The 12,438-nt window shown below is 38.8% G+C and overlaps 1 protein-coding gene and 1 long non-coding RNA gene across 6 annotated transcripts in view; both read right to left on the bottom strand.

Moving 5' to 3' along the window:
- The window catches only part of CSRNP3 (cysteine and serine rich nuclear protein 3), a 177,255-nt gene extending 169,996 nt beyond the window's left edge, over window positions 1-7,259 (bottom strand). For all 5 annotated transcript variants that reach the window (XM_072961092.1, XM_072961095.1, XM_072961093.1 and 2 more), the window contains exon 1: window positions 7,129-7,259. The gene's annotated coding sequence lies outside the window, so the exon portion shown is untranslated. The remainder of the gene's footprint in view (window positions 1-7,128) is intronic.
- A 1,355-nt stretch (window positions 7,260-8,614) lies between these two features.
- On the bottom strand, window positions 8,615-10,823 carry LOC140696607 (uncharacterized). The gene is made up of 2 exons (XR_012073108.1): window positions 10,527-10,823; window positions 8,615-9,966 (listed from the first exon to the last, which is right to left on the bottom strand). It is a non-coding gene; the product is annotated as an uncharacterized lncRNA (long non-coding RNA).
- Window positions 10,824-12,438: the final 1,615 nt, after the last annotated feature.

Here is a 12,438-nt window from a genome sequence, read left to right as displayed (position 1 = left end):
AAGCTTTCTCAAGTAATGAAAAGGATCCACTTTCAGGAAGTGTCTTCGGAATAATTTCAGTATCCTAAAACTGTCTTAATAGGAATTGAGAAGCATTCTCTTTCAAAGAAAAATAATTTTTTCTTTCTCTTTTGCTCTTACCTGTAAATATGGTTTCTGCACTTCGGCTCCGTCAGAACAGACTGAAGAGTTCACTCCTCCCTCGTCTATCCATCAGGCAGCAGCCAACCAATAACAAAAGCCAGATCCTGGCATTCTCCGGCTCATGCTCCCTGTCTGCTTTCATCCCTCGTTCCCTCCCACCCCCACCCTTTTAGAGGACAAATCCTTGCAGCTGGCAGAGAGGCAGGGAGTGGAGAAAAGGAATATGGAGAGGAAAGGAATAAAGAGAGAAAAGATATTTCAAAGAACAGCTCCAAGCTATGGAAAATATCTGCAGGTGAACTCAGCTGAATTGAAGTGTCTTGCTTTGGATTTAGGGAAACAGGGTTAATCAATGCCTCACCCAGCTGAAATCAAAGCAAAACACTCGTGGTAAAACTTAGGTACACTGTCTATTCTGCCTGTTTTTCAGTTCCCACTGATTTTGTTCAGTGAAAAAAAATGATCTTCTCATTGTACATTTTGGTATGTAGATAGAGGTGGTTGAGACTGAATGTCAAGATAACATTATTCACATTCAGTTTGCAAAGAGATAAAATTAAATGAATCAAGACCCTTCACACTGACATATAATACTATTTGCATTTCAACTACTGTTTGCCACTGTTTTCAGTAAAAACCAGGTTCAAGCCTAGTCAGTATGAAAAGATAATTCATCCAGAGAATTAGGCTATTTAAATATTTCAAAGTTATGTGGTTTGTATTATTTCATATTCCTTAAATGCTGGCATCAATTTCTCTAGGTGAATAATGGAACTTGTTAAAGATTAAAAAGGAATCAGCCATTTGGTTGCCATGTCTCAAAGTGACTAACTGAATTTCAATATTATTCTAATAACCTTGGGCAAAAATCATTTCACTTCTGAACTAACAGGCATAATATGTATAAAAGAACAATTGAGGAAAATATCATTAGACTTCTTTAAAGGAATAAAGCTCATTTGTCCACAGCTTAAAGGAAGTTAATCTGAGACTGACAAAGAATTTAAACTATATACAGATTGAATTCTTACAAAATATAATACAAATTATGGCTATGATAAAAAGTGCTATTAACTGAGCTTTCACAAGTGAGAGTCTGAAAAAGTTTCTGTGGGGAGATATAAATTAATGAATGTTATCGCCACCTTAGAGGTACGTACTGCCTACGTGAGATATTTATACGCTTTGCTATTCAGTTTCTTAAATCAGTAATGTGTCCTTATGGAACTAAGACCAAATGGAGAAAAAAGAGAAGTGGCAAGAAAGTATTCTTTATCTCCAAGAATAACTGGTGTGAGGGCAAATTATTGGTAGTGTAGGAATAACTATGGAAAGGTTTTAGGGAGGGTCAATCTGGCTGAGGGGTGTGTCTGTCAACTGAAATTGACTTTACGTAGACGTACACTGATTTTACCGCGTGTGTGCAGTTATTGGGGTAGCTCTGGGAGGCTCTGCCAGAGATAAGAAGGTTAAACTATCCCTGATTCCCATTTCAGGTCCTCTCATGGGGAAGATGCTTGCAAAGCTTCTGTGGCAAAGGCGTAAAGAATCTTGAGAAGATGTCCTATCAAAGGCTGTGGCAAGTCTGGTGTCTTGCTGTACATAGTGCTGTCCACTGAGGGCAGAACAGGCAGCCCCTGAACAGTGTCATGATGCAGAATCTCAACTCCATCCCAGTAAAGTGAATCACAGTCTGCATTTGAACAAGATCTCAGGTGAGTCATATGCACATTCAAGTCTTATTTTGTTTTAGTATTTTATTTATTTATTATTGTATTATTTATTTTATTTGGGGGGGGTAGGGGGTTGTGACTTGGTTTATTTATTCTTAGAGGAGGTACTGAGGATTGAACCCAGGACCTCATGCATGCTAAGCATTAGTTCTACCACTTGAGCTATACCTTCCCCCTTAGTCTTATTTATTTACTTCTTTCATGAAAATATTTTTGACACGTAACATTGTATAAATTTAAGGTATATAACATGTTAATTCGCTACATTTATATATCATAATATGATTGCTATTGTGGTACTAATTAGTACCTCTATCATGTTACATAATTATCCTTTCTTTTTAGGAGTTGAAAGAATTAAGTTCTAATCTCTTAGCAAGTTTGATGTTTATAATACAATATTGTTGTTTATATTCACCGTACTGTGCATTGCATCTATCTCTAGGGCTTATTTACTCATAGATTTGGACCTTAAATGACATCTGTCCTGTCCCTCCATTCCCCATCCCCTGGTAACCACAATTTCAGTCTCTGTTTTTACCAGCTTGGCTTTTTACAGTTCTACCTATAAGTGACATCATACAGCACTTGTCTTTCTCTATCTGACTTAAGTTTTGGAAGCACTGTTGCCCATTGAATTTGATGTTTAGTTCTTGGTGAACTGACAGTAAGCAGTTCCTTTCAGTGGAGTGGTTGTGGCAGGAGGCAGACTAAAGTGGTTTCAAGAATGAATGGGAGATAAAGAAATGGAAACAATTTCTCTGCGTTATATACATACAACCAGGACAAGGATCTACTAGCACACTGATCACCAGGCTATCTCTTCATTTCAAAGAAGCTGAGTAAGAGCAGAGGCATTGGGTGGCCTTGCTCACCACTTCAGGTCTCTACCTAGACCACTCCTCTGACAGAAGTGATGGGAACAGTAGAGGCTGGTAGGGACAGAGGAGATGTTCTCCTTAGCAACGTGACTGCTGGACCCTTGATCACCATGGGAACTCAGCTGCATGCTGCCAGAAGCAAAGGTAACAGACCTGAGGGTAGTCTGAGTGACTTTAAAAATCTTTCCTGACAAGGAAATATTACAAAATCTCTAAAGATTTAAATACCATTATTCAATAATTTAGGAATTCTTAGAGAGTTGGAAAATGAAGATAACTCAAAAGAGTAAGAGAATTGCCAACCTTTGTGGAAGTCTCAAAATTAGAGCAGATTGTAATAGGAAGGGACTTCAATAATTTATGTATTAACTGAGTAGAGGTTCCCCCATTTGAGCTGTAGGGATAAGGTTTTAGGATAATACAAATGACCACTAAGGAAACAGGCTTAGCACAGACCAAACTATTAAATGAAAATTAGCTCTGCTTAACTAGCTAGAGACTATCTTTATAAAACTTGTATTTTTGAAAGTCAAGGACTTTCCAGGTGAATGGAATTGGGACGATTGTGAATTGGGAGGAGTGGCAGTCCAGATGCATCCACGTATGTAGTTCAGAAGCAAGAAGCCCCATACAAGGAGCCAGACTGTCCAAAATAAAAGACTTCCAGATATACTAATGTAAGCTGAAGGATCAGTGGAGCTATTTCATGTCTCTGTTCTCATGAACGAAACAAGAGATTTAAAAAAATATAGAAAATCATTTCTTCATTCCGATCCTCACCGAGGAAGTCGTTAAAGGATTCCTAAATTGCCTTTTGAAATTGAGATTCAGAAGCATCAAATCAAAAGGTAATAAAGAGTACTAAGACTACTCTCGAGCTAGCTGGTCCACAGGAATGAATGGATCAGCAAAACTTGCTGGCAATCACCCAATGTTTGTAAGAACTCGAGGGTAAAATTTGGTGCAACTGGCAAGTATTTTGCCTGTTGCTATAAATCACCCAGGTGCCAGGAGACCAGCAGACCATCAGTGGGGCCTCTACTCTCGTGAGAACAGCATGATAATCACTGGACAGTAAGAGATGATCGAAGGTATTTAATAAAATCATAAGGACCAATACAACTTAATAAGAATCTATTCATTAGCTGCTTGTGGAAAATTAACAATGTACTTCTAAAAGCTTGAATTCACAAATATCTATTGAGCAGTTCTGCCTGAAAAATACTGTTCTTGGTATTAAAATACTATAGGAAACAAGACCAAGCCTCCGACTCTGTGGAGCCCCACTCAGTGGAGGCAAACTATGTCTTATATGTACAGACATGCATGGTCTGCACCAGAGAACTGGAGGTGAGTTAGCAACGTGCAGAGATATAAACTGAACAGCAGATGTACCCCCTGCCCTGAGAGCATCCCAGCAGGACACTAACAGAGAGGAGGGTTGTGGACTGTAGCAACAACTGGAATAGCTATGGGAGCAAAGCTGACAACATATTTTTGTGAGGGAAAAATGTGCCATGTGATCTCTTTGTTAAAGAGCTTCAAGGGCCTAAATTTTTATATGGGTAAGTGGTAATTTTTAAAAATTGTTTCCAAAACTATCACAAAATATAGGAGAGGGTTGTGGAAAATGATGTATCAAAAATAAAGAATTTGCTTAGTGTTAAGATGCTCTGGAAAAAAATTAAATTGATAACATGCTTTCCTCAGGGATACACACTGAAAACCATTCCAAATAGGGTTGTTAGTTTTACAACAACTAAGTGATATTAATATAATGTTCTTGAAATAAGTTGTGTTCTGATTCCCCACACATTTCCCAGCGAGTTCCATAATAAATAAAACTATAAGAACTTTACAGGTCAGCATTAATGAACAATAAAGTAGTAGGTGGTTTTCATTAGGGGTAGATACAAAGTTATAATTTAAGAAAAAGTAATTTAAACTTTAAAATTGGATAATGTCTGAACATCAGCTATAACTCAGGAAGAGACTGATATCATTGTGGTTCCTAAAGACATTATTTCATGTTGCCAAAAGTGCCCACAAAACTACGTGTCTTCTAGAAGCACAGCAAATGAGAAATATTTAAAAGAAATGTTTTTATCTTATATAAAATTTCAGTTTTTCTACACTTGAATGCCACATTACTAGTTATCACATATTAAGAAAGACATAAAATAAATAGAAAATGTCTAGAGAAAGGCAAGTCAAGGGATCACTGGAATTAATAGGTGTCAAATGAATCTGACCATGAGATTTGGTAACTTGCAACCTATAAGACAAAAATAGAAAAAGGATATAATCCAAGTCTTTAAAATATTGATGATTGTGGATAATGTAAAGAGAAATTCCTTCACCAAACTGAAAGGCAGTTTGAGCACATTAGAGGGAGACCATTTCATGATCAATAAAAACAGCTTCCTCTCCTCCCAGACAATCCACATTTTATTACCCAAAATGCATGGGAAATTCAGTGATTTAGATTGGACTGGTTTCAAAATAATCTGAGATCTTTTAGACTTGGAAAACGTGAAAGAAGTATATTTTATTTAATATTTAAATATACAGAGCATAGCACAGTGATTGGCAAAAAAAAATGATAAGAAGTATCAATAAATATGCAGAGATATGAAGCCACAAGGAGAGGAAGTGGAGTTGGGAGAAAAAGTAAATAAAGAAAAAAACAAAAAGGAATGAGAGAAAGAGAGAGCACGTGCAAATTACGCTCAATAATGATAAACTGATCTTGTCTTAATGTTGGCTACCCTTCAGACTTACATGGAATAAGCATTGCTCTCTGAGCAATGCCAACTCTGGAACATGGAGGTGAGATCTAGATCCTAGAAATAAACAAGAAGTAACATCCTCCTGAACCAGATCTGATACCACTATCTTCTTTGGTATTCATCTAGCTAATGATTCCCTGTCCAGAATATTCTGAGAAGAATAAAAGTAGAGGAAAGCAAAATAGTGCCAAACTCCTTAAAAGGAAACAACTTGGCAGGTGATAGTGAGAGATCACCCAACTAACATGGAAATATGCAATGCATCTCTAAGATCCCTGCTGATTTTTTGGTTAGGTATCAAAGCCAAGAAGTTGAAAGGATGCTTGCATTTACGGCTGGTGAAGACTACAGAGAAAGCCTTTACTACAGAGTGAGTTGGCTTTCCCCCAAACATTACATTACCCTTGAATGGAAAATTGATCGGATGACATATGGTGATAACATCTGCCACCCATGGATAAAGCCGTAGTGCCATGTGGGTGGTAATGGAAGCTGTAATAGTGAGGGTGGAGAATTTAATGACAGTAACACTGAGGAAAGTAACAGCAATCTGAAAGAAAGGAACAATTGCTGTAAATCTCAGTGATGGGTACTACAGGACTATACATCCTGTTCTAAAGTCATCGCAGAGGGAATGATGAAAATGAAAGATACTTTGTCATTTTATCACCTCCAAGTTCATCTCAGCCATAGTCCCCAGGGAGGCATTTCTTCGATAGTGCTGTGGGTAGGCACTCTTTCCTTATCAGTACATATATATTTATTACAAATCTGGCATGAGCATAGCAAGAAATCATAGCAATTCCAGGTTATTTATATAAAAGACAAAAATGAGGGCCAACACGTTGCTTCTAAAGATTTCTTTAAAATTTAATATTATTTAAATATGAATTTCTGGGAAGCATAAGAAAACAAGTAGCAAAATAATAATGTTTTTTAAATGAAAGATTTACACTCCTTTGTTTTGTCCTACTCAGGAAGGAAGAAAAGAAATAGTACTTACAGCTGCACATTGCAAACAGGTTTATTTGCAAACTAGCAAAAAGAACAAGAAAACTCTTGCCATGGTTATATGACAATGTGGGGTTTGGCCGAAGTTTCCCATGGAATTCAAATATCTGAGGTGGCAGCAGGTACTCTGAGAAGACTTGGACAGTTAACTGTCCAGTTTTCAGGCGGCCTTTCTGTTCCTCAAAATGGCCTTAAAATCTGAATACTGTTTTTAAGTGTTCTTGATTGGTTCAAAGGTAGTTCTATGTTTCCTTAAATCTCAAAGAATAACTTTTGGTTTTCCTCTCTCCTAAAGTGAAGAAAAGCAGCAGCTGGTTCACCGTGCAGCTTTTGATACTCAGTAGACCCCAAACCGACTCCGTAGGGCAATGGAATGCCGGGGCCAATGTTTTTTATCCACTTAAAATTTTGTCAACCAGTTTAAACCAGTCCAGCTGAGATCACCGCATTCCGTTACCACTCACACAAACACACACAACCGAATTCTGAGGGGTTTTTACCCTCCCAGGTTTTTCCCTATCTCCCTTTTGAGAACAAAAACAACAGTAAGATTTTAAGTTTTGATCTTACCAAAGAGGATGCTGTAGCCTTGAGACAGGAGAGAAGAGGGCAGGGCAGTCTTTAAAAGAATGACACAGTCCTTGAGAAAAACAGGATACAACCAAAACGGCTTCGAGCTGACTAGGTCCAAGATGGCGGCGGTCGCGTCCCGTGGGCCTCGCGTTCCCGTGGACCTCGCACCTCATTATGCGCTCATTGTAATACATTAGCATGCCGGGCGGCACGCCCACAGGCGCTCTGGCAGTCCCCACGCTGACCCGGAAAGGCGGGAAAGTGGGCGCTGGCCCATCCTCGGGAATCCCCGCCCGTTCGCCAAAGTAATTAGACTATCCCTCCCATCCTTAGCGTATGAAAGTACGCAGCCCCATAAAAATTAACCATCCCATACCTCGGGGCCGGGCTGCTCTCACCTCACAGGGACCACACTCTACCTATGGAGTGTGTATCTCTTTAAGTACACTTGCGTACGCTTGCGCAAAGCCGGGGACCCTCTCGTGGCACCCGTCTGGCCTGAGATCTGGAGTGGGAACATTCTCTCGTGCCCTCTTCTCCTATTAACAGGATTCATATCATTGTTGTTCTTATTTTGATAAAAACCAGTCTGCAGTTGTGATCTTATTTAAAGCAAAGGATTAAGAATAAACTTAAGCTTATGAAAGGGCAAAAATGAATAGGGTAAATTTTAGGATATTTTTCTCACCTAAGTGTTTGAAGCAAATAGCAGTTGATCATATAATTAGCTTTAAAATGTCTCATCATCCTACTTTTGTGGATTTCAGGAAAAATTCTTATGGAGTAAGACACATACATTCTCATCAAGAGGAATAACCGAAGTTAGAATGTTTGAAGGTCTCTTAGACAAAGGAACTAAATATAACAGAGAAATAGAGAAAATAGGAATAGGAGTAACATTGACTGTTGTCTAGTTGTGATGATAAAAAAGACATCTTAACATCATGGCAAATCTATGTGCCAAATACTCTTTCATAATTCAAGTGCTAGGGAGACAAAGAAGTGAATATTTTTCATAACCTGTGAGAGAAATTTTTGGGACCCAAACTAGAAAACAAATTCCTATTTCTCATTTCAGATTTTCAGAATCAAAATCATGGGTCTTCAGCCCAAGAAATCTGTATTTTTATAAGGTAAAGTACATTATAGTCTTTAACTTATTAAAAGATAATTTCTAACAATTTTAGAAAGAATAACTCCAATGTATCCATTACCCAGCTTCAACAATAATCAACCCATGACTATTACTGTTTCATTCGCACTATCCACTTCTTAATTATATTAAAGCAAAATGTCAATCTAAGTAAGGAAGTAAACTGAGGCGAGCTTGGATTACCAAAAATTAACTTTATTCAGGAATAGCAGAGGAATTGCAATTTGAGATTTAAGGAAAGGGAGAAAGAGAGACAGAGACAGAGAGAAAGCTGAGGGGTTGGAGTAAGCTGTATTTATGGGCAAGAAGTACAAAGAGGGGGAGTCTAACTATAGTGTATGCAATATGTTTATTGGCCTGAGGATGGCAGAGATTCTTGGAGGGTGTTCATTGGTCAGGAGTTCATTGATCAGGGGTCTCCATTTTCTCCATTTTCTGTAAATCAGGCATTTATAGGAAATTAGTCTCTCAGTCCTTAAGTTCTGTTCTTCTGAGGACTCATGTGTGAGATCTCCATTTCATATCCTCTGGTTCCTTTTTAGATTGAAATCCTTTCACAGTACAATACTCGGGAGAAAGTTTTGGCTGAGTTTTTAGCTGAGACCCTTGCAACAAAAGACAGATTAGCAAGAGAGAAACAAAACACAAGTTTTTTTAACATGTATACCTCATGTATACATGAGCGATACCCAGGGAAAATGAGTAACACCCCAAGTGGCATAAGCCACTGACTCAAATACCCTCTTTAGCTATAGACAAAAGAAAGTAAGGTGTAGGGACACCAGTGACGGAGAGATTACCAGGAAAAAGTAAGGTTTGTTTTGCAAACTTAAGTCCATGCCTTTGGAGGGCAGGAAAGGTATAGCTCAGTGGTAGAGTGGGTATTTCCCAAACACGACGTTCCCCAGTACCTCCACTTAAACAAATATATAAATAAACCTAATTACCTCCCCCCTCAAAAAAATTTTAAAAAGTCTATGTCTTTTCCCTTTACAAGAGGTTTTTGTAACTCAGTCATCTCCTCGGTGCAGGAAGTCCCTTACAAATGGAGATTGCCTTTTTAAGTATAAATTTCCTTTACAAAAGGGTAACTTCTACTGTTTTCAGAGCTTCTCTGTGAAGTGTTTGTTTTTTCTCAAAATAACCAGCCCAAAAGAGTCTTTATCCCAAAGAAGGCATATTTTGTGGTGGTATACTCTGCTACCCTCATTCTCTGCCTTTGACCTCAAAAAGTTTCTCAGCTTAGAAGTTGAGTTGGCAGATTGCTTCGCATCTCAATGAACCAGTCTCCTAGTCTTAAGAATAGGTCAGTTAAGCATGTGTGTTTCATTTCAGGAGGTGGTGAAGCAAGTGGACTCCCAAATTTAGGCTTATATGGTACAATCAGGTATTTAACAGGAAGCTTTTCTATGGAAACAAAAGAAAAATAAAAGTTAGTGATTGGAACTGATTATAAACCCAGTGTGAGTCTGGGGTAGTGGGGTCAGCCAGGTGAGAAAATGTCTAGATGCTGGGCTCAAAGCATGTCTTGCAGTTTGAATGTCTCTGGCAATGTCATGGGCTATTCTCGTGAACTTTGATCGGCCCCTACTGCAAGAGGCATGGGGGTTGTCCATACATGCGCCGTTGTGGCGATTTCTCCTAAGTTTATATCAAGTTGTCCAACTTTAGCTTGCAGAGCACTGAAAAAAAAAGGGGGCAATTTTTGTTCTTAGTTATCCCAAGTCAGAAGGGTGGAAGAAAACTGGAAATGTTAGTTTGGAGAGTCACTGCCAGGTATTTGAGGAAACTAAAAGAATTCAGGGTCCAGCCCAGCTTATAGGTAGGTAACAAAACCTCAAAGACAATATTCAGGACTAGAACCTGATACCCACAAAGATGTGCAATAGTTTTCCATTTAAACAATTTTTCTATCTGCAGTCACAGCCATTTCTATCACAGTGAGACGAATTTGCTTCAAATCAACTCTAGTCTCACTGAATGTGTCCTGATTGTTAACACAAGTGTAGCAAGGGTAGCAATGACCATACAGGCCCTTTTTAAGTTGGCTTTGCTGGAACTTCTCATGAGAAATCTCAGATTGGGCTTTTAAAAGCCTTTCAAAGTAAGATGCCAAGCCCAGAACTCACAATTAGACTTCACTTATAGTACATAGAGATTTGGGTGAATTTCTCAATCTTTCTGAAGTCCCCAAAATATCCTGAGGTTGCTGGCCTGCCAGTAATTAACCTTTCAAACTCACCTCAAAGGATGTCAGAAACCCTGAAGGGGGCTGTCAGCCGAGGGAGGCTGGAGAGGGATACGAGGTGAGCTGCCCAACTGGAAAAATGCAGGAGGAGCCGACATGCCACCAAACAGACTGCGCAAGAGGCCCACGGGGAGCGAGACTGCACTTCACCCTAGGACAAGAAGACCGCGCGCCGCCAGCTGGTGCGCTCGTCCTTTTAGAATGCTAGTGGCGCATGCGTAGTATTCATAATGCGGACTCACTCAGCTGGTGCATACGTATTGTTCATAATGAGGACTCACGCTACCAGCGCACGCGTACATTTACCTCTTACCAGGTGTGAGCTATTGTGAACATTGGCCTGGGCCCCAAGGCCTACTCACTTAAGGCTGCCGACAGGGGCTTTACTATGTCAACCCTAGTCCTATAGGGTGTCTGGTCATATCTGATTTTATGTACATCATTCTCAAATATGACATTCCAGTCAAAACCTTGATAACATAACCAATATTTTCAATTGTGTCCTGTTACAAAGCAAATAGATTCTTATTAAACGTATGCAAATAACTATATTGCCGTGAAAATGAGAATACTCGGTAAGAGTTTCCAATTTTGCTGATTGCAATCTGCGTGGTGTGATTTAACATGTGCCTCTGGTATTCAGACCTAGAGGTCTGATCACCGTCAGACTTACTTCCTAGGTTGGTTATGTACTTGTATCAGTATAAGGTTAGGTGGACTCTTTTTGGTGATACTAAGTGTTCATAACCGTAACTTAAGTTCATTGTTTTATTAGAGCTGAAAATTGGTGAAAATCTAATCCTATCATTCCTTGTACATTTGTTAACTAGAATTGAAAAACTTTCTTCAACTTTTATTCTAGTTAAGAGAATATAGGAAAGGCAGGATAAATCTTATTTTCCCTTTATTTACCGCTTTTCAGAATAATAAGATATAAAAGGTTAATAATAAGATATAAAAAGGCAATTTTGCCAGAATTAACAAATTCCTGTTTTTAGGAGGTTCTGCCATCTTGTGTGACCAACAGAAGCCATGTTTAGAGTGTTTGCTTTGCCACAGCCTTGCCAACAGAGGTTTTTGTCAAACTTTTGAATTTTTGTCAATCAAGTGATAAATGAAATGTAGGATTTTTTAATATAGAATTTATAATATATGATGAGATCTAGTATTTTGTGGATATTTTTCTGAAAAAAAAAATAGCTACCTGCTAGAATTCTAAATAGAATGTGATGGAGGATGCCTTTGGTTTCTGTGATGAGGTTGGGAGATATGTTCAAAGGCAGCAATTGGAAGAAGCTAACTGTAAGAAATGACAGGAGATACGTTTGGAAAAATGGGAAGATCAAAATCCATTCTCCTCTACATAAACTGGGGTTTTTCTCCTTAAAGAAGGAGGGAGAAGAAATGGAAGAGAGTAGATCTTGGGTTTGGGGTGGAAGGGAATTTTTCCTAGGCTATAGGAATAAGGGAGCAGAAGTGAAGGGATTCAGGGTAGTTTCTGAACAGCTGAAGGCGTGTTGGGAGCCTCTTTGGACCCAGCCATGCGGCTGGTGTTGCAACTGGGCAACGGGGTATAAATAAGCAAAGTCCTAGGTCATTATCAGTCTCCTAGCCCTCCACCTGAAATGAATCCCCATTAACCTGTTGGTCCTCTTTGCGTTTAGCATACTCGTCTGGTTCACATAACTACCAAAAGAGATCTTTATCCTGTCTCTAACTTCTAGGGCTTTCTTTAAGGTTACTTAAATGACCGTGCATGCTAAATATGGGCGTTTTAGGAGACCCTTAGTTCTAGACTCCTTCTGTTTATTATTTCTTTCACTTCCATCAAAAGGGTCCTGATGCAAGAAATCTGCCTATAGTTGTGTAAGAGATAATACTTCTCATTTTTCTTCATTAATGTTTC

This window comes from Vicugna pacos, chromosome 5 (genome assembly GCF_048564905.1).
Source record: "Vicugna pacos chromosome 5, VicPac4, whole genome shotgun sequence".
In the NCBI taxonomy this organism is placed as follows: domain Eukaryota; kingdom Metazoa; phylum Chordata; class Mammalia; order Artiodactyla; family Camelidae; genus Vicugna; species Vicugna pacos.
Note: the sequence above shows the minus strand (reverse complement) of the source record. Positions and strands in the feature narration are given on the sequence as shown.